This window comes from Lissotriton helveticus, chromosome 6, assembly GCF_964261635.1.
Source record: "Lissotriton helveticus chromosome 6, aLisHel1.1, whole genome shotgun sequence".
Classification (NCBI taxonomy): domain Eukaryota; kingdom Metazoa; phylum Chordata; class Amphibia; order Caudata; family Salamandridae; genus Lissotriton; species Lissotriton helveticus.
In genome coordinates this window covers 256,305,990-256,327,740 of record NC_136067.1, presented here as the reverse complement: position 1 = coordinate 256,327,740, position 21,751 = coordinate 256,305,990, and positions in this window count along the sequence as shown.

Here is a 21,751-nt window from a genome sequence, read left to right as displayed (position 1 = left end):
CTGTTCATCACCACCCCCTTTTCTGAATCATTTTGTCCACCATAAGCGTGGAAGGGTATACTCAGATGTGAGTCCCTTGCTCATTGCACCATCAGGATTCAAGCAAGCCGGGCCGACGACGCCTGAAATGGCAGAAACCGGTCCCCGGAAGCTTGTTTCCTTCCCAGTACAAGAATTAGCTTGGTAGTTTGGTTTGCCCTGTTCCCATCATGCACTGGGACAGGAACAGACTAATTTGCATATAGCCAAGTTCTGAGCTGGGATGGTGCAGTGAGCTAAAAAACGGTGATGGATCAAGCCCTGATCTTTGGACTGGGTAAGAGTGGTCTGCTTAATTCAGGCACTCTGTTCATCACCACCCCCTTTTCTGAATCATTTTGTCCACCATAAGCGTGGAAGGGTATACTCAGATGTGAGTCCCTTGCTCATTGCACCATCAGAATTCAAGCAAGCCGGGCCGACGACGCCTGAAATGGCAGAAACCGGTCCCCGGAGGCTTGTTTCCTTCCCAGTACAAGAATTGGCTTGGTAGTTTGGTTTGCCCTGTTCCCATCATGCACTGGGACAGGAACAGACTAATTTGCATATAGCCAAGTTCTGAGCTGGGATGGTGCAGTGAGCTAAAAAACGGTGATGGATCAAGCCCTGATCTTTGGACTGGGTAAGAGTGGTCTGCTTAATTCAGGCACTCTGTTCATCACCACCCCCTTTTCTGAATCATTTTGTCCACCATAAGCGTGGAAGGGTATACTCAGATGTGAGTCCCTTGCTCATTGCACCATCAGGATTCAAGCAAGCCGGGCCGACGACGCCTGAAATGGCAGAAACCGGTCCCCGGAAGCTTGTTTCCTTCCCAGTACAAGAATTGGCTTGGTAGTTTGGTTTGCCCTGTTCCCATCATGCACTGGGACAGGAACAGACTAATTTGCATATAGCCAAGTTCTGAGCTGGGATGGTGCAGTGAGCTAAAAAACGGTGATGGATCAAGCCCTGATCTTTGGACTGGGTAAGAGTGGTCTGCTTAATTCAGGCACTCTGTTCATCACCACCCCCTTTTCTGAATCATTTTGTCCACCATAAGCGTGGACGGGTATACTCAGGTGTGAGTCCCTTGCTCATTGCACCATCAGGATTCAAGCAAGCCGGGCAGACGACGCCTGAAATGGCAGAAACCGGTCCCCGGAAGCTTGTTTCCTTCCCAGTACAAGAATTGGCTTGGTAGTTTGGTTTGCCCTGTTCCCATCATGCACTGGGACAGGAACAGACTAATTTGCATATAGCCAAGTTCTGAGCTGGGATGGTGCAGTGAGCTAAAAAACGGTGATGGATCAAGCCCTGATCTTTGGACTGGGTAAGAGTGGTCTGCTTAATTCAGGCACTCTGTTCATCACCACCCCCTTTTCTGAATCATTTTGTCCACCATAAGCGTGGAAGGGTATACTCAGATGTGAGTCCCTTGCTCATTGCACCATCAGGATTCAAGCAAGCCGGGCCGACGACGCCTGAAATGGCAGAAACCGGTCCCCGGAAGCTTGTTTCCTTCCCAGTACACGAATTGGCTTGGTAGTTTGGTTTGCCCTGTTCCCAGCATGCACTGGGACAGGAACAGACTAATTTGCATATAGCCAAGTTCTGAGCTGGGATGGTGCAGTGAGCTAAAAAACGGTGATGGATCAAGCCCTGATCTTTGGACTGGGTAAGAGTGGTCTGCTTAATTCAGGCACTCTGTTCATCACCACCCCCTTTTCTGAATCATTTTGTCCACCATAAGCGTGGAAGGGTATACTCAGATATGAGTCCCTTGCTCATTGCACCATCAGGATTCAAGCAAGCCGGGCCGACGACGCCTGAAATGGCAGAAACCGGTCCCCGGAAGCTTGTTTCCTTCCCAGTACAAGAATTGGCTTGGTAGTTTGGTTTGCCCTGTTCCCATCATGCACTGGGACAGGAACAGACTAATTTGCATATAGCCAAGTTCTGAGCTGGGATGGTGCAGTGAGCTAAAAAACGGTGATGGATCAAGCCCTGATCTTTGGACTGGGTAAGAGTGGTCTGCTTAATTCAGGCACTCTGTTCATCACCACCCCCTTTTCTGAATCATTTTGTCCACCATAAGCGTGGAAGGGTATACTCAGATGTGAGTCCCTTGCTCATTGCACCATCAGGATTCAAGCAAGCCGGGCCGACGACGCCTGAAATGGCAGAAACCGGTCCCCGGAAGCTTGTTTCGTTCCCAGTACAAGAATTGGCTTGGTAGTTCGGTTTGCCCTGTTCCCATCATGCACTGGGACAGGAACAGACTAATTTGCATATAGCCAAGTTCTGAGCTGGGATGGTGCAGTGAGCTAAAAAACGGTGATGGATCAAGCCCTGATCTTTGGACTGGGTAAGAGTGGTCTGCTTAATTCAGGCACTCTGTTCATCACCACCCCCTTTTCTGAATCATTTTGTCCACCATAAGCGTGGAAGGGTATACTCAGATATGAGTCCCTTGCTCATTGCACCATCAGGATTCAAGCAAGCCGGGCCGACGACGCCTGAAATGGCAGAAACCGGTCCCCGGAAGCTTGTTTCCTTCCCAGTACAAGAATTGGCTTGGTAGTTTGGTTTGCCCTGTTCCCATCATGCACTGGGACAGGAACAGACTAATTTGCATATAGCCAAGTTCTGAGCTGGGATGGTGCAGTGAGCTAAAAAACGGTGATGGATCAAGCCCTGATCTTTGGACTGGGTAAGAGTGGTCTGCTTAATTCAGGCACTCTGTTCATCACCACCCCCTTTTCTGAATCATTTTGTCCACCATAAGCGTGGAAGGGTATACTCAGATGTGAGTCCCTTGCTCGTTGCACCATCAGGATTCAAGCAAGCCGGGCCGACGACGCCTGAAATGGCAGAAACCGGTCCCCGGAAGCTTGTTTCCTTCCCAGTACAAGAATTGGCTTGGTAGTTTGGTTTGCCCTGTTCCCATCATGCACTGGGACAGGAACAGACTAATTTGCATATAGCCAAGTTCTGAGCTGGGATGGTGCAGTGAGCTAAAAAACAGTGATGGATCAAGCCCTGATCTTTGGACTGGGTAAGAGTGGTCTGCTTAATTCAGGCACTCTGTTCATCACCACCCCCTTTTCTGAATCATTTTGTCCACCATAAGCGTGGAAGGGTATACTCAGATGTGAGTCCCTTGCTCATTGCACCATCAGGATTCAAGCAAGCCGGGCCGACGACGCCTGAAATGGCAGAAACCGGTCCCCGGAAGCTTGTTTCCTTCCCAGTACAAGAATTAGCTTGGTAGTTTGGTTTGCCCTGTTCCCATCATGCACTGGGACAGGAACAGACTAATTTGCATATAGCCAAGTTCTGAGCTGGGATGGTGCAGTGAGCTAAAAAACGGTGATGGATCAAGCCCTGATCTTTGGACTGGGTAAGAGTGGTCTGCTTAATTCAGGCACTCTGTTCATCACCACCCCCTTTTCTGAATCATTTTGTCCACCATAAGCGTGGAAGGGTATACTCAGATGTGAGTCCCTTGCTCATTGCACCATCAGAATTCAAGCAAGCCGGGCCGACGACGCCTGAAATGGCAGAAACCGGTCCCCGGAAGCTTGTTTCCTTCCCAGTACAAGAATTGGCTTGGTAGTTTGGTTTGCCCTGTTCCCATCATGCACTGGGACAGGAACAGACTAATTTGCATATAGCCAAGTTCTGAGCTGGGATGGTGCAGTGAGCTAAAAAATGGTGATGGATCAATCCCTGATCTTTGGACTGGGTAAGAGTGGTCTGCTTAATTCAGGCACTTTGTTCATCACCACCCCCTTTTCTGAATCATTTTGTCCACCATAGGCGTGGAAGGGTATACTCAGATGTGAGTCCCTTGCTCATTGCACCATCAGGATTCAAGCAAGCCGGGCCGACGACGCCTGAAATGGCAGAAACCGGTCCCCGGAAGCTTGTTTCCTTCCCAGTACAAGAATTGGCTTGGTAGTTTGGTTTGCCCTGTTCCCATCATGCACTGGGACAGGAACAGACTAATTTGCATATAGCCAAGTTCTGAGCTGGGATGGTGCAGTGAGCTAAAAAACGGTGATGGATCAAGCCCTGATCTTTGGACTGGGTAAGAGTGGTCTGCTTAATTCAGGCACTCTGTTCATCACCACCCCCTTTTCTGAATCATTTTGTCCTCCATAAGCGTGGAAGGGTATACTCAGATGTGAATCCCTTGCTCATTGCACCATCAGGATTCAAGCAAGCCGGGCCGACGACGCCTGAAATGGCAGAAACCTGGTCCCCGGAAGCTTGTTTCCTTCCCAGTACAAGAATTGGCTTGGTAGTTTGGTTTGCCCTGTTCCCATCATGCACTGGGACAGGAACAGACTAATTTGCATATAGCCAAGTTCTGAGCTGGGATGGTGCAGTGAGCTAAAAAACGGTGATGGATCAAGCCCTGATCTTTGGACTGGGTAAGAGTGGTCTGCTTAATTCAGGCACTCTGTTCATCACCACCCCCTTTTCTGAATCATTTTGTCCACCATAAGCGTGGAAGGGTATACTCAGATGTGAGTCCCTTGCTCATTGCACCATCAGGATTCAAGCAAGCCGGGCCGTCGACGCCTGAAATGGCAGAAACCGGTCCCCGGAAGCTTGTTTCCTTCCCAGTACAAGAATTGGCTTGGTAGTTTGGTTTGCCCTGTTCCCATCATGCACTGGGACAGGAACAGACTAATTTGCATATAGCCAAGTTCTGAGCTGGGATGGTGCAGTGAGCTAAAAAACGGTGATGGATCAAGCCCTGATCTTTGGACTGGGTAAGAGTGGTCTGCTTAATTCAGGCACTCTGTTCATCACCACCCCCTTTTCTGAATCATTTTGTCCACCATAAGCGTGGAAGGGTATACTCAGATGTGAGTCCCTTGCTCATTGCACCATCAGGATTCAAGCAAGCCGGGCCGACGACGCCTGAAATGGCAGAAACCGGTCCCCGGAAGCTTGTTTCCTTCCCAGTACAAGAATTGTCTTGGTAGTTTGGTTTGCCCTGTTCCCATCATGCACTGGGACAGGAACAGACTAATTTGCATATAGCCAAGTTCTGAGCTGGGAGGGTGCAGTGAGCTAAAAAACAGTGATGGATCAAGCCCTGATCTTTGGACTGGGTAAGAGTGGTCTGCTTAATTCAGGCACTCTGTTCATCACCACGCCCTTTTCTGAATCATTTTGTCCACCATAAGCGTGTAAGGGTATACTCAGATGTGAGTCCCTTGCTCATTGCACCATCAGGATTCAAGCAAGCCGGGCCGACGACGCCTGAAATGGCAGAAACCGGTCCCCGGAAGCTTGTTTCCTTCCCAGTACAAGAATTGGCTTGGTAGTTTGGTTTGCCCTGTTCCCATCATGCACTGGGACAGGAACAGACTAATTTGCATATAGCCAAGTTCTGAGCTGGGATGGTGCAGTGAGCTAAAAAACGGTGATGGATCAAGCCCTGATCTTTGTACTGGGTAAGAGTGGTCTGCTTAATTCAGGCACTCTGTTCATCACCACCCCCTTTTCTGAATCATTTTGTCCACCATAAGCGTGGAAGGGTATACTCAGATGTGAGTCCCTTGCTCATTGCACCATCAGGATTCAAGCAAGCCGGGCCGACGACGCCTGAAATGGCAGAAACCGGTCACCGGAAGCTTGTTTCCTTCCCAGTACAAGAATTGGCTTGGTAGTTTGGTTTGCCCTGTTCCCATCATGCACTGGGACAGGAACAGACTAATTTGCATATAGCCAAGTTCTGAGCTGGGATGGTGCAGTGAGCTAAAAAACGGTGATAGATCAAGCCCTGATCTTTGGACTGGGTAAGAGTGGTCTGCTTAATTCAGGCACTCTGTTCATCACCACCCCCTTTTCTGAATCATTTTGTCCACCATAAGCGTGGAAGGGTATACTCAGATGTGAGTCCCTTGCTCATTGCACCATCAGGATTCAAGCAAGCCGGGACGACGACGCCTGAAATGGCAGAAACCGGTCCCCGGAAGCTTGTTTCCTTCCCAGTACAAGAATTGGCTTGGTAGTTTGGTTTGCCCTGTTCCCATCATGCACTGGGACAGGAACAGACTAATTTGCATATAGCCAAGTTCTGAGCTGGGATGGTGCAGTGAGCTAAAAAACGGTGATGGATCAAGCCCTGATCTTTGGACTGGGTAAGAGTGGTCTGCTTAATTCAGGCACTCTGTTCATCACCACCCCCTTTTCTGAATCATTTTGTCCACCATAAGCGTGGAAGGGTATACTCAGATGTGAGTCCCTTGCTCATTGCACCATCAGGATTCAAGCAAGCCGGGCCGTCGACGCCTGAAATGGCAGAAACCGGTCCCCGGAAGCCTGTTTCCTTCCCAGTACAAGAATTGGCTTGGTAGTTTGGTTTGCCCTGTTCCCATCATGCACTGGGACAGGAACAGACTAATTTGCATATAGCCAAGTTCTGAGCTGGGATGGTGCAGTGAGCTAAAAAACGGTGATGGATCAAGCCCTGATCTTTGGACTGGGTAAGAGTGGTCTGCTTAATTCAGGCACTCTGTTCATCACCACCCCCTTTTCTGAATCATTTTGTCCACCATAAGCGTGGAAGGGTATACTCAGATGTGAGTCCCTTGCTCATTGCACCATCAGGATTCAAGCAAGCCGGGCCGACGACGCCTGAAATGGCAGAAACCGGTCCCCGAAAGCTTGTTTCCTTCCCAGTACAAGAATTGGCTTGGTAGTTTGGTTTGCCCTGTTCCCATCATGCACTGGGACAGGAACAGACTAATTTGCATATAGCCAAGTTCTGAGCTGGGATGGTGCAGTGAGCTAAAAAACGGTGATGGATCAAGCCCTGATCTTTGGACTGGGTAAGAGTGGTCTGCTTAATTCAGGCACTCTGTTCATCACCACCCCCTTTTCTGAATCATTTTGTCCACCATAAGCGTGAAAGGGTATACTCAGATGTGAGTCCCTTGCTCATTGCACCATCAGGATTCAAGCAAGCCGGGCCGACGACGCCTGAAATGGCAGAAACCGGCCCCCGGAAGCTTGTTTCCTTCCCAGTACAAGAATTGGCTTGGTAGTTTGGTTTGCCCTGTTCCCATCATGCACTGGGACAGGAACAGACTAATTTGTATATAGCCAAGTTCTGAGCTGGGATGATGCAGTGAGCTAAAAAACGGTGATGGATCAAGCCCTGATCTTTGGACTGGGTAAGAGTGGTCTGCTTAATTCAGGCACTCTGTTAATCACCACCCCCTTTTCTGAATCATTTTGTCCACCATAAGCGTGGAAGGGTATACTCAGATGTGAGTCCCTTGCTCATTGCACCATCAGGATTCAAGCAAGCCGGGCCGACGACGCCTGAAATGGCAGAAACCGTTCCCCGGAAGCTTGTTTCCTTCCCAGTACAAGAATTGGCTTGGTAGTTTGGTTTGCCCTGTTCCCATCATGCACTGGGACAGGAACAGACTAATTTGCATATAGCCAAGTTCTGAGCTGGGATGGTGCAGTGAGCTAAAAAACAGTGATGGATCAAGCCCTGATCTTTGGACTGGGTAAGAGTGGTCTGCTTAATTCAGGCACTCTGTTCATCACCACCCCCTTTTCTGAATCATTTTGTCCACCATAAGCGTGGAAGGGTATACTCAGATGTGAGTCCCTTGCTCATTGCACCATCAGGATTCAAGCAAGCCGGGCCGACGACGCCTGAAATGGCAGAAACCGGTCCCCGGAAGCTTGTTTCCTTCCCAGTACAAGAATTGGCTTGGTAGTTTGGTTTGCCCTGTTCCCATCATGCACTGGGACAGGAACAGACTAATTTGCATATAGCCAAGTTCTGAGCTGGAATGGTGCAGTGAGCTAAAAAACGGTGATGGATCAAGCCCTGATCTTTGGACTGGGTAAGAGTGGTCTGCTTAATTCAGGCACTATGTTCATCACCACCCTCTTTTCTGAATCATTTTGTCCACCATAAGCGTGGAAGGGTATACTCAGATGTGAGTCCCTTGCTCATTGCACCATCAGGATTCAAGCAAGCCGGGCCGACGACGCCTGAAATGGCAGAAACCGGTCCCCGGAGGCATGTTTCCTTCCCAGTACAAGAATTGGCTTGGTAGTTTGGTTTGCCCTGTTCCCATCATGCACTGGGACAGGAACAGACTAATTTGCATATAGCCAAGTTCTGAGCTGGGATGGTGCAGTGAACTAAAAAACGGTGATGGATCAAGCCCTGATCTTTGGACTGGGTAAGAGTGGTCTGCTTAATTCAGGCACTCTGTTCATCACCACCCCCTTTTCTGAATCATTTTGTCCACCATAAGCGTGGAAGGGTATACTCAGATGTGAGTCCCTTGCTCATTGCACCATCAGGATTCAAGCAAGCCGGGCAGACGACGCCTGAAATGGCAGAAACCGGTCCCCGGAAGCTTGTTTCCTTCCCAGTACAAGAATTGGCTTGGTAGTTTGGTTTACCCTGTTCCCATCATGCACTGGGACAGGAACAGACTAATTTGCATATAGCCAAGTTCTGAGCTGGGATGGTGCAGTGAGCTAAAAAACGGTGATGGATCAAACCCTGATCTTTGGACTGGGTAAGAGTGATCTGCTTAATTCAGGCACTCTGTTCATCACCACCCCCTTTTCTGAATCATTTTGTCCACCATAAGCGTGGACGGGTATACTCAGATGTGAGTCCCTTGCTCATTGCACCATCAGGATTCAAGCAAGCCGGGCAGACGACGCCTGAAATGGCAGAAACCGGTCCCCGGAAGCTTGTTTCCTTCCCAGTACAAGAACTGGCTTGGTAGTTTGGTTTGCCCTGTTCCCATCATGCACTGGGACAGGAACAGACTAATTTGCATATAGCCAAGTTCTGAGCTGGGATGGTGCAGTGAGCTAAAAAACGGTGATGGATCAAGCTCTGATCTTTGGACTGGGTAAGAGTGGTCTGCTTAATTCAGGCACTCTGTTCATCACCACCCCCTTTTCTGAATCATTTTTTCCACCATAAGCGTGGAAGGGTATACTCAGATGTGAGTCCCTTGCTCATTGCACCATCAGGATTCAAGCAAGCCGGGCCGACGACGCCTGAAATGGCAGAAACCGGTCCCCGGAAGCTTGTTTCCTTCCCAGTACAAGAATTGGCTTGGTAGTTTGGTTTGCCCTGTTCCCATCATGCACTGGGACAGGAACAGACTAATTTGCATATAGCCAAGTTCTGAGCTGGGATGGTGCAGTGAGCTAAAAAACGGTGATGGATCAAGCCCTGATCTTTGGACTGGGTAAGAGTGGTCTGCTTAATTCAGGCACTCTGTTCATCACCACGCCCTTTTCTGAATCATTTTGTCCACCATAAGCGTGTAAGGGTATACTCAGATGTGAGTCCCTTGCTCATTGCACCATCAGGATTCAAGCAAGCCGGGCCGTCGATGCCTGAAATGGCAGAAACCGGTCCCCGGAAGCCTGTTTCCTTCCCAGTACAAGAATTGGCTTGGTAGTTTGGTTTGCCCTGTTCCCATCATGCACTGGGACAGGAACAGACTAATTTGCATATAGCCAAGTTCTGAGCTGGGATGGTGCAGTGAGCTAAAAAACAGTGATGGATCAAGCCCTGATCTTTGGACTGGGTAAGAGTGGTCTGCTTAATTCAGGCACTCTGTTCATCACCACCCCCTTTTCTGAATCATTTTTTCCACCATAAGCGTGGAAGGGTATACTCAGATGTGAGTCCCTTGCTCATTGCACCATCAGGATTCAAGCAAGCCGGGCCGACGACGCCTGAAATGGCAGAAACCGGTCCCCGGAAGCTTGTTTCCTTCCCAGTACAACAATTGGCTTGGTAGTTTGGTTTGCCCTGTTCCCATCATGCACTGGGACAGGAACAGACTAATTTGCATATAGCCAAGTTCTGAGCTGGGATGGTGCAGTGAGCTAAAAAACGGTGATGGATCAAGCCCTGATCTTTGGACTGGGTAAGAGTGGTCTGCTTAATTCAGGCACTCTGTTCATCACCACGCCCTTTTCTGAATCATTTTGTCCACCATAAGCGTGTAAGGGTATACTCAGATGTGAGTCCCTTGCTCATTGCACCATCAGGATTCAAGCAAGCCGGGCCGACGACGCCTGAAATGGCAGAAACCGGTCCCCGGAAGCTTGTTTCCTTCCCAGTACAAGAATTGGCTTGGTAGTTTGGTTTGCCCTGTTCCCATCATGCACTGGGACAGGAACAGACTAATTTGCATATAGCCAAGTTCTGAGCTGGGATGGTGCAGTGAGCTAAAAAGCGATGCTGGATCAAGCCCTGATCTTTGGACTGGGTAAGAGTGGTCTGCTTAATTCAGGCACTCTGTTCATCACCACCCCCTTTTCTGAATCATTTTGTCCACCATAAGCGTGGAAGGGTATACTCAGATGTGAGTCCCTTGCTCATTGCACCATCAGGATTCAAGCAAGCCGGGCCGACGACGCCTGAAATGGCAGAAACCGGTCCCCGGAAGCTTGTTTCCTTCCCAGTACAAGAATTGGCTTGGTAGTTTGGTTTGCCCTGTTCCCATCATGCACTGGGACAGGAACAGACTAATTTGCATATAGCCAAGTTCTGAGCTGGGATGGTGCAGTGAGCTAAAAAACAGTGATGGATCAAGCCCTGATCTTTGGACTGGGTAAGAGTGGTCTGCTTAATTCAGGCACTCTGTTCATCACCACCCCCTTTTCTGAATCATTTTGTCCACCATAAGCGTGGAAGGGTATACTCAGATGTGAGTCCCTTGCTCATTGCACCATCAGGATTCAAGCAAGCCGGGCCGACGACGCCTGAAATGGCAGAAACCGGTCCCCGGAAGCTTGTTTCCTTCCCAGTACAAGAATTGGCTTGGTAGTTTGGTTTGCCCTGTTCCCATCATGCACTGGGACAGGAACAGACTAATTTGCATATAGCCAAGTTCTGAGCTGGGATGGTGCAGTGAGCTAAAAAACGGTGATGGATCAAGCCCTGATCTTTGGACTGGGTAAGAGTGGTCTGCTTAATTCAGGCACTCTGTTCATCACCACCCCCTTTTCTGAATCATTTTGTCCACCATAAGCGTGGAAGGGTATACTCAGATGTGAGTCCCTTGCTCATTGCACCATCAGGATTCAAGCAAGCCGGGCCGACGACGCCTGAAATGGCAGAAACCGGTCCCCGGAGGCTTGTTTCCTTCCCAGTACAAGAATTGGCTTGGTAGTTTGGTTTGCCCTGTTCCCATCATGCACTGGGACAGGAACAGACTAATTTGCATATAGCCAAGTTCTGAGCTGGGATGGTGCAGTGAGCTAAAAAACGGTGATGGATCAAGCCCTGATCTTTGGACTGGGTAAGAGTGGTCTGCTTAATTCAGGCACTCTGTTCATCACCACCCCCTTTTCTGAATCATTTTGTCCACCATAAGCGTGGAAGGGTATACTCAGATGTGAGTCCCTTGCTCATTGCACCATCAGGATTCAAGCAAGCCGGGCCGACGACGCCTGAAATGGCAGAAACCGGTCCCCGGAAGCTTGTTTCCTTCCCAGTACAAGAATTGGCTTGGTAGTTTGGTTTACCCTGTTCCCATCATGCACTGGGACAGGAACAGACTAATTTGCATATAGCCAAGTTCTGAGCTGGGATGGTGCAGTGAGCTAAAAAACGGTGATGGATCAAGCCCTGATCTTTGGACTGGGTAAGAGTGATCTGCTTAATTCAGGCACTCTGTTCATCACCACCCCCTTTTCTGAATCATTTTGTCCACCATAAGCGTGGACGGGTATACTCAGATGTGAGTCCCTTGCTCATTGCACCATCAGGATTCAAGCAAGCCGGGCAGACGACGCCTGAAATGGCAGAAACCGGTCCCCGGAAGCTTGTTTCCTTCCCAGTACAAGAACTGGCTTGGTAGTTTGGTTTGCCCTGTTCCCATCATGCACTGGGACAGGAACAGACTAATTTGCATATAGCCAAGTTCTGAGCTGGGATGGTGCAGTGAGCTAAAAAACGGTGATGGATCAAGCCCTGATCTTTGGACTGGGTAAGAGTGGTCTGCTTAATTCAGGCACTCTGTTCATCACCACCCCCTTTTCTGAATCATTTTGTCCACCATAAGCGTGGAAGGGTATACTCAGATGTGAGTCCCTTGCTCATTGCACCATCAGGATTCAAGCAAGCCGGGCCGACGATGCCTGAAATGGCAGAAACCGGTCCCCGGAAGCTTGTTTCCTTCCCAGTACAAGAATTGGCTTGGTAGTTTGGTTTGCCCTGTTCCCATCATGCACTGGGACAGGAACAGACTAATTTGCATATAGCCAAGTTCTGAGCCGGGATGGTGCAGTGAGCTAAAAAACGGTGATGGATCAAGCCCTGATCTTTGGACTGAGTAAGAGTGGTCTGCTTAATTCCGGCGCTCTGTTCATCACCACCCCCTTTTCTGAATCATTTTGTCCACCATAAGCGTGGAAGGGTATACTCAGATGTGAGTCCCTTGCTCATTGCACCATCAGGATTCAAGCAAGCCGGGCCGACGACGCCTGAAATGGCAGAAACCGGTCCCCGGAAGCTTGTTTCCTTCCCAGTACACGAATTGGCTTGGTAGTTTGGTTTGCCCTGTTCCCATCATGCACTGGGACAGGAACAGACTAATTTGCATATAGCCAAGTTCTGAGCTGGGATGGTGCAGTGAGCTAAAAAACGGTGATGGATCAAGCCCTGATCTTTGGACTGGGTAAGAGTGGTCTGCTTAATTCAGGCACTCTGTTCATCACAACCCCCTTTTCTGAATCATTTTGTCCACCATAAGCGTGGAAGGGTATACTCAGATGTGAGTCCCTTGCTCATTGCACCATCAGGATTCAAGCAAGCCGGGCCGACGACGCCTGAAATGGCAGAAACCGGTCCCCGGAAGCTTGTTTCCTTCCCAGTACACGAATTGGCTTGGTAGTTTGGTTTGCCCTGTTCCCAGCATGCACTGGGACAGGAACAGACTAATTTGCATATAGCCAAGTTCTGAGCTGGGATGGTGCAGTGAGCTAAAAAACGGTGATGGATCAAGCCCTGATCTTTGGACTGGGTAAGAGTGGTCTGCTTAATTCAGGCACTCTGTTCATCACCACCCCCTTTTCTGAATCATTTTGTCCACCATAAGCGTGGAAGGGTATACTCAGATATGAGTCCCTTGCTCATTGCACCATCAGGATTCAAGCAAGCCGGGCCGACGACGCCTGAAATGGCAGAAACCGGTCCCCGGAAGCTTGTTTCCTTCCCAGTACAAGAATTGGCTTGGTAGTTTGGTTTGCCCTGTTCCCATCATGCACTGGGACAGGAACAGACTAATTTGCATATAGCCAAGTTCTGAGCTGGGATGGTGCAGTGAGCTAAAAAACGGTGATGGATCAAGCCCTGATCTTTGGACTGGGTAAGAGTGGTCTGCTTAATTCAGGCACTCTGTTCATCACCACCCCCTTTTCTGAATCATTTTGTCCACCATAAGCGTGGAAGGGTATACTCAGATGTGAGTCCCTTGCTCATTGCACCATCAGGATTCAAGCAAGCCGGGCCGACGACGCCTGAAATGGCAGAAACCGGTCCCCGGAAGCTTGTTTCGTTCCCAGTACAAGAATTGGCTTGGTAGTTCGGTTTGCCCTGTTCCCATCATGCACTGGGACAGGAACAGACTAATTTGCATATAGCCAAGTTCTGAGCTGGGATGGTGCAGTGAGCTAAAAAACGGTGATGGATCAAGCCCTGATCTTTGGACTGGGTAAGAGTGGTCTGCTTAATTCAGGCACTCTGTTCATCACAACCCCCTTTTCTGAATCATTTTGTCCACCATAAGCGTGGAAGGGTATACTCAGATATGAGTCCCTTGCTCATTGCACCATCAGGATTCAAGCAAGCCGGGCCGACGACGCCTGAAATGGCAGAAACCGGTCCCCGGAAGCTTGTTTCCTTCCCAGTACAAGAATTGGCTTGGTAGTTTGGTTTGCCCTGTTCCCATCATGCACTGGGACAGGAACAGACTAATTTGCATATAGCCAAGTTCTGAGCTGGGATGGTGCAGTGAGCTAAAAAACGGTGATGGATCAAGCCCTGATCTTTGGACTGGGTAAGAGTGGTCTGCTTAATTCAGGCACTCTGTTCATCACCACCCCCTTTTCTGAATCATTTTGTCCACCATAAGCGTGGAAGGGTATACCCAGATGTGAGTCCCTTGCTCGTTGCACCATCAGGATTCAAGCAAGCCGGGCCGACGACGCCTGAAATGGCAGAAACCGGTCCCCGGAAGCTTGTTTCCTTCCCAGTACAAGAATTGGCTTGGTAGTTTGGTTTGCCCTGTTCCCATCATGCACTGGGACAGGAACAGACTAATTTGCATATAGCCAAGTTCTGAGCTGGGATGGTGCAGTGAGCTAAAAAACAGTGATGGATCAAGCCCTGATCTTTGGACTGGGTAAGAGTGGTCTGCTTAATTCAGGCACTCTGTTCATCACCACCCCCTTTTCTGAATCATTTTGTCCACCATAAGCGTGGAAGGGTATACTCAGATGTGAGTCCCTTGCTCATTGCACCATCAGGATTCAAGCAAGCCGGGCCGACGACGCCTGAAATGGCAGAAACCGGTCCCCGGAAGCTTGTTTCCTTCCCAGTACAAGAATTAGCTTGGTAGTTTGGTTTGCCCTGTTCCCATCATGCACTGGGACAGGAACAGACTAATTTGCATATAGCCAAGTTCTGAGCTGGGATGGTGCAGTGAGCTAAAAAACGGTGATGGATCAAGCCCTGATCTTTGGACTGGGTAAGAGTGGTCTGCTTAATTCAGGCACTCTGTTCATCACCACCCCCTTTTCTGAATCATTTTGTCCACCATAAGCGTGGAAGGGTATACTCAGATGTGAGTCCCTTGCTCATTGCACCATCAGAATTCAAGCAAGCCGGGCCGACGACGCCTGAAATGGCAGAAACCGGTCCCCGGAAGCTTGTTTCCTTCCCAGTACAAGAATTGGCTTGGTAGTTTGGTTTGCCCTGTTCCCATCATGCACTGGGACAGGAACAGACTAATTTGCATATAGCCAAGTTCTGAGCTGGGATGGTGCAGTGAGCTAAAAAATGGTGATGGATCAATCCCTGATCTTTGGACTGGGTAAGAGTGGTCTGCTTAATTCAGGCACTCTGTTCATCACCACCCCCTTTTCTGAATCATTTTGTCCACCATAGGCGTGGAAGGGTATACTCAGATGTGAGTCCCTTGCTCATTGCACCATCAGGATTCAAGCAAGCCGGGCCGACGACGCCTGAAATGGCAGAAACCGGTCCCCGGAAGCTTGTTTCCTTCCCAGTACAAGAATTGGCTTGGTAGTTTGGTTTGCCCTGTTCCCATCATGCACTGGGACAGGAACAGACTAATTTGCATATAGCCAAGTTCTGAGCTGGGATGGTGCAGTGAGCTAAAAAACGGTGATGGATCAAGCCCTGATCTTTGGACTGGGTAAGAGTGGTCTGCTTAATTCAGGCACTCTGTTCATCACCACCCCCTTTTCTGAATCATTTTGTCCTCCATAAGCGTGGAAGGGTATACTCAGATGTGAATCCCTTGCTCATTGCACCATCAGGATTCAAGCAAGCCGGGCCGACGACGCCTGAAATGGCAGAAACCTGGTCCCCGGAAGCTTGTTTCCTTCCCAGTACAAGAATTGGCTTGGTAGTTTGGTTTGCCCTGTTCCCATCATGCACTGGGACAGGAACAGACTAATTTGCATATAGCCAAGTTCTGAGCTGGGATGGTGCAGTGAGCTAAAAAACGGTGATGGATCAAGCCCTGATCTTTGGACTGGGTAAGAGTGGTCTGCTTAATTCAGGCACTCTGTTCATCACCACCCCCTTTTCTGAATCATTTTGTCCACCATAAGCGTGGAAGGGTATACTCAGATGTGAGTCCCTTGCTCATTGCACCATCAGGATTCAAGCAAGCCGGGCCGTCGACGCCTGAAATGGCAGAAACCGGTCCCCGGAAGCTTGTTTCCTTCCCAGTACAAGAATTGGCTTGGTAGTTTGGTTTGCCCTGTTCCCATCATGCACTGGGACAGGAACAGACTAATTTGCATATAGCCAAGTTCTGAGCTGGGATGGTGCAGTGAGCTAAAAAACGGTGATGGATCAAGCCCTGATCTTTGGACTGGGTAAGAGTGGTCTGCTTAATTCAGGCACTCTGTTCATCACCACCCCCTTTTCTGAATCATTTTGTCCACCATAAGCGTGGAAGGGTATACTCAGATGTGAGTCCCTTGCTCATTGCACCATCAGGATTCAAGCAAGCCGGGCCGACGACGCCTGAAATGGCAGAAACCGGTCCCCGGAAGCTTGTTTCCTTCCCAGTACAAGAATTGTCTTGGTAGTTTGGTTTGCCCTGTTCCCATCATGCACTGGGACAGGAACAGACTAATTTGCATATAGCCAAGTTCTGAGCTGGGAGGGTGCAGTGAGCTAAAAAACAGTGATGGATCAAGCCCTGATCTTTGGACTGGGTAAGAGTGGTCTGCTTAATTCAGGCACTCTGTTCATCACCACGCCCTTTTCTGAATCATTTTGTCCACCATAAGCGTGTAAGGGTATACTCAGATGTGAGTCCCTTGCTCATTGCACCATCAGGATTCAAGCAAGCCGGGCCAACGACGCCTGAAATGGCAGAAACCGGTCCCCGGAAGCTTGTTTCCTTCCCAGTACAAGAATTGGCTTGGTAGTTTGGTTTGCCCTGTTCCCATCATGCACTGGGACAGGAACAGACTAATTTGCATATAGCCAAGTTCTGAGCTGGGATGGTGCAGTGAGCTAAAAAACGGTGATGGATCAAGCCCTGATCTTTGTACTGGGTAAGAGTGGTCTGCTTAATTCAGGCACTCTGTTCATCACCACCCCCTTTTCTGAATCATTTTGTCCACCATAAGCGTGGAAGGGTATACTCAGATGTGAGTCCCTTGCTCATTGCACCATCAGGATTCAAGCAAGCCGGGCCGACGACGCCTGAAATGGCAGAAACCGGTCACCGGAAGCTTGTTTCCTTCCCAGTACAAGAATTGGCTTGGTAGTTTGGTTTGCCCTGTTCCCATCATGCACTGGGACAGGAACAGACTAATTTGCATATAGCCAAGTTCTGAGCTGGGATGGTGCAGTGAGCTAAAAAACGGTGATAGATCAAGCCCTGATCTTTGGACTGGGTAAGAGTGGTCTGCTTAATTCAGGCACTCTGTTCATCACCACCCCCTTTTCTGAATCATTTTGTCCACCATAAGCGTGGAAGGGTATACTCAGATGTGAGTCCCTTGCTCATTGCACCATCAGGATTCAAGCAAGCCGGGACGACGACGCCTGAAATGGCAGAAACCGGTCCCCGGAAGCTTGTTTCCTTCCCAGTACAAGAATTGGCTTGGTAGTTTGGTTTGCCCTGTTCCCATCATGCACTGGGACAGGAACAGACTAATTTGCATATAGCCAAGTTCTGAGCTGGGATGGTGCAGTGAGCTAAAAAACGGTGATGGATCAAGCCCTGATCTTTGGACTGGGTAAGAGTGGTCTGCTTAATTCAGGCACTCTGTTCATCACCACCCCCTTTTCTGAATCATTTTGTCCACCATAATCGTGGAAGGGTATACTCAGATGTGAGTCCCTTGCTCATTGCACCATCAGGATTCAAGCAAGCCGGGCCGTTGACGCCTGAAATGGCAGAAACCGGTCCCCGGAAGCCTGTTTCCTTCCCAGTACAAGAATTGGCTTGGTAGTTTGGTTTGCCCTGTTCCCATCATGCACTGGGACAGGAACAGACTAATTTGCATATAGCCAAGTTCTGAGCTGGGATGGTGCAGTGAGCTAAAAAACGGTGATGGATCAAGCCCTGATCTTTGGACTGGGTAAGAGTGGTCTGCTTAATTCAGGCACTCTGTTCATCACCACCCCCTTTTCTGAATCATTTTGTCCACCATAAGCGTGAAAGGGTATACTCAGATGTGAGTCCCTTGCTCATTGCACCATCAGGATTCAAGCAAGCCGGGCCGACGACGCCTGAAATGGCAGAAACCGGCCCCCGGAAGCTTGTTTCCTTCCCAGTACAAGAATTGGCTTGGTAGTTTGGTTTGCCCTGTTCCCATCATGCACTGGGACAGGAACAGACTAATTTGTATATAGCCAAGTTCTGAGCTGGGATGATGCAGTGAGCTAAAAAACGGTGATGGATCAAGCCCTGATCTTTGGACTGGGTAAGAGTGGTCTGCTTAATTCAGGCACTCTGTTAATCACCACCCCCTTTTCTGAATCATTTTGTCCACCATAAGCGTGGAAGGGTATACTCAGATGTGAGTCCCTTGCTCATTGCACCATCAGGATTCAAGCAAGCCGGGCCGACGACGCCTGAAATGGCAGAAACCGTTCCCCGGAAGCTTGTTTCCTTCCCAGTACAAGAATTGGCTTGGTAGTTTGGTTTGCCCTGTTCCCATCATGCACTGGGACAGGAACAGACTAATTTGCATATAGCCAAGTTCTGAGCTGGGATGGTGCAGTGAGCTAAAAAACAGTGATGGATCAAGCCCTGATCTTTGGACTGGGTAAGAGTGGTCTGCTTAATTCAGGCACTCTGTTCATCACCACCCCCTTTTCTGAATCATTTTGTCCACCATAAGCGTGGAAGGGTATACTCAGATGTGAGTCCCTTGCTCATTGCACCATCAGGATTCAAGCAAGCCGGGCCGACGACGCCTGAAATGGCAGAAACCGGTCCCCGGAAGCTTGTTTCCTTCCCAGTACAAGAATTGGCTTGGTAGTTTGGTTTGCCCTGTTCCCATCATGCACTGGGACAGGAACAGACTAATTTGCATATAGCCAAGTTCTGAGCTGGAATGGTGCAGTGAGCTAAAAAACGGTGATGGATCAAGCCCTGATCTTTGGACTGGGTAAGAGTGGTCTGCTTAATTCAGGCACTATGTTCATCACCACCCTCTTTTCTGAATCATTTTGTCCACCATAAGCGTGGAAGGGTATACTCAGATGTGAGTCCCTTGCTCATTGCACCATCAGGATTCAAGCAAGCCGGGCCGACGACGCCTGAAATGGCAGAAACCGGTCCCCGGAGGCTTGTTTCCTTCCCAGTACAAGAATTGGCTTGGTAGTTTGGTTTGCCCTGTTCCCATCATGCACTGGGACAGGAACAGACTAATTTGCATATAGCCAAGTTCTGAGCTGGGATGGTGCAGTGAACTAAAAAACGGTGATGGATCAAGCCCTGATCTTTGGACTGGGTAAGAGTGGTCTGCTTAATTCAGGCACTCTGTTCATCACCACCCCCTTTTCTGAATCATTTTGTCCACCATAAGCGTGGAAGGGTATACTCAGATGTGAGTCCCTTGCTCATTGCACCATCAGGATTCAAGCAAGCCGGGCCGACGACGCCTGAAATGGCAGAAACCGGTCCCCGGAAGCTTGTTTCCTTCCCAGTACAAGAATTGGCTTGGTAGTTTGGTTTACCCTGTTCCCATCATGCACTGGGACAGGAACAGACTAATTTGCATATAGCCAAGTTCTGAGCTGGGATGGTGCAGTGAGCTAAAAAACGGTGATGGATCAAACCCTGATCTTTGGACTGGGTAAGAGTGATCTGCTTAATTCAGGCACTCTGTTCATCACCACCCCCTTTTCTGAATCATTTTGTCCACCATAAGCGTGGACGGGTATACTCAGATGTGAGTCCCTTGCTCATTGCACCATCAGGATTCAAGCAAGCCGGGCAGACGACGCCTGAAATGGCAGAAACCGGTCCCCGGAAGCTTGTTTCCTTCCCAGTACAAGAACTGGCTTGGTAGTTTGGTTTGCCCTGTTCCCATCATGCACTGGGACAGGAACAGACTAATTTGCATATAGCCAAGTTCTGAGCTGGGATGGTGCAGTGAGCTAAAAAACGGTGATGGATCAAGCTCTGATCTTTGGACTGGGTAAGAGTGGTCTGCTTAATTCAGGCACTCTGTTCATCACCACCCCCTTTTCTGAATCATTTTTTCCACCATAAGCGTGGAAGGGTATACTCAGATGTGAGTCCCTTGCTCATTGCACCATCAGGATTCAAGCAAGCCGGGCCGACGACGCCTGAAATGGCAGAAACCGGTCCCCGGAAGCTTGTTTCCTTCCCAGTACAAGAATTGGCTTGGTAGTTTGGTTTGCCCTGTTCCCATCATGCACTGGGACAGGAACAGACTAATTTGCATATAGCCAAGTTCTGAGCTGGGATGGTGCAGTGAGCTAAAAAACGGTGATGGATCAAGCCCTGATCTTTGGACTGGGTAAGAGTGGTCTGCTTAATTCAGGCACTCTGTTCATCACCACGCCCTTTTCTGAATCATTTTGTCCACCATAAGCGTGTAAGGGTATACTCAGATGTGAGTCCCTTGCTCATTGCACCATCAGGATTCAAGCAAGCCGGGCCGTCGACGCCTGAAATGGCAGAAACCGGTCCCCGGAAGCCTGTTTCCTTCCCAGTACAAGAATTGGCTTGGTAGTTTGGTTTGCCCTGTTCCCATCATGCACTGGGACAGGAACAGACTAATTTGCATATAGCCAAGTTCTGAGCTGGGATGGTGCAGTGAGCTAAAAAACGGTGCTGGATCAAGCCCTGATCTTTGGACTGGGTAAGAGTGGTCTGCTTAATTCAGGCACTCTGTTCATCACCACCCCCTTTTCTGAATCATTTTTTCCACCATAAGCGTGGAAGGGTATACTCAGATGTGAGTCCATTGCTCATTGCACCATCAGGATTCAAGCAAGCCGGGCCGACGACGCCTGAAATGGCAGAAACCGGTCCCCGGAAGCTTGTTTCCTTCCCAGTACAACAATTGGCTTGGTAGTTTGGTTTGCCCTGTTCCCATCATGCACTGGGACAGGAACAGACTAATTTGCATATAGCCAAGTTCTGAGCTGGGATGGTGCAGTGAGCTAAAAAGCGATGCTGGATCAAGCCCTGATCTTTGGACTGGGTAAGAGTGGTCTGCTTAATTCAGGCACTCTGTTCATCACCACCCCCTTTTCTGAATCATTTTGTCCACCATAAGCGTGGAAGGGTATACTCAGATGTGAGTCCCTTGCTCATTGCACCATCAGGATTCAAGCAAGCCGGGCCGACGACGCCTGAAATGGCAGAAACCGGTCCCCGGAAGCTTGTTTCCTTCCCAGTACAAGAATTGGCTTGGTAGTTTGGTTTGCCCTGTTCCCATCATGCACTGGGACAGGAACAGACTAATTTGCATATAGCCAAGTTCTGAGCTGGGATGGTGCAGTGAGCTAAAAAACAGTGATGGATCAAGCCCTGATCTTTGGACTGGGTAAGAGTGGTCTGCTTAATTCAGGCACTCTGTTCATCACCACCCCCTTTTCTGAATCATTTTGTCCACCATAAGCGTGGAAGGGTATACTCAGATGTGAGTCCCTTGCTCATTGCACCATCAGGATTCAAGCAAGCCGGGCCGACGACGCCTGAAATGGCAGAAACCGGTCCCCGGAAGCTTGTTTCCTTCCCAGTACAAGAATTGGCTTGGTAGTTTGGTTTGCCCTGTTCCCATCATGCACTGGGACAGGAACAGACTAATTTGCATATAGCCAAGTTCTGAGCTGGGATGGTGCAGTGAGCTAAAAAACGGTGATGGATCAAGCCCTGATCTTTGGACTGGGTAAGAGTGGTCTGCTTAATTCAGGCACTCTGTTCATCACCAC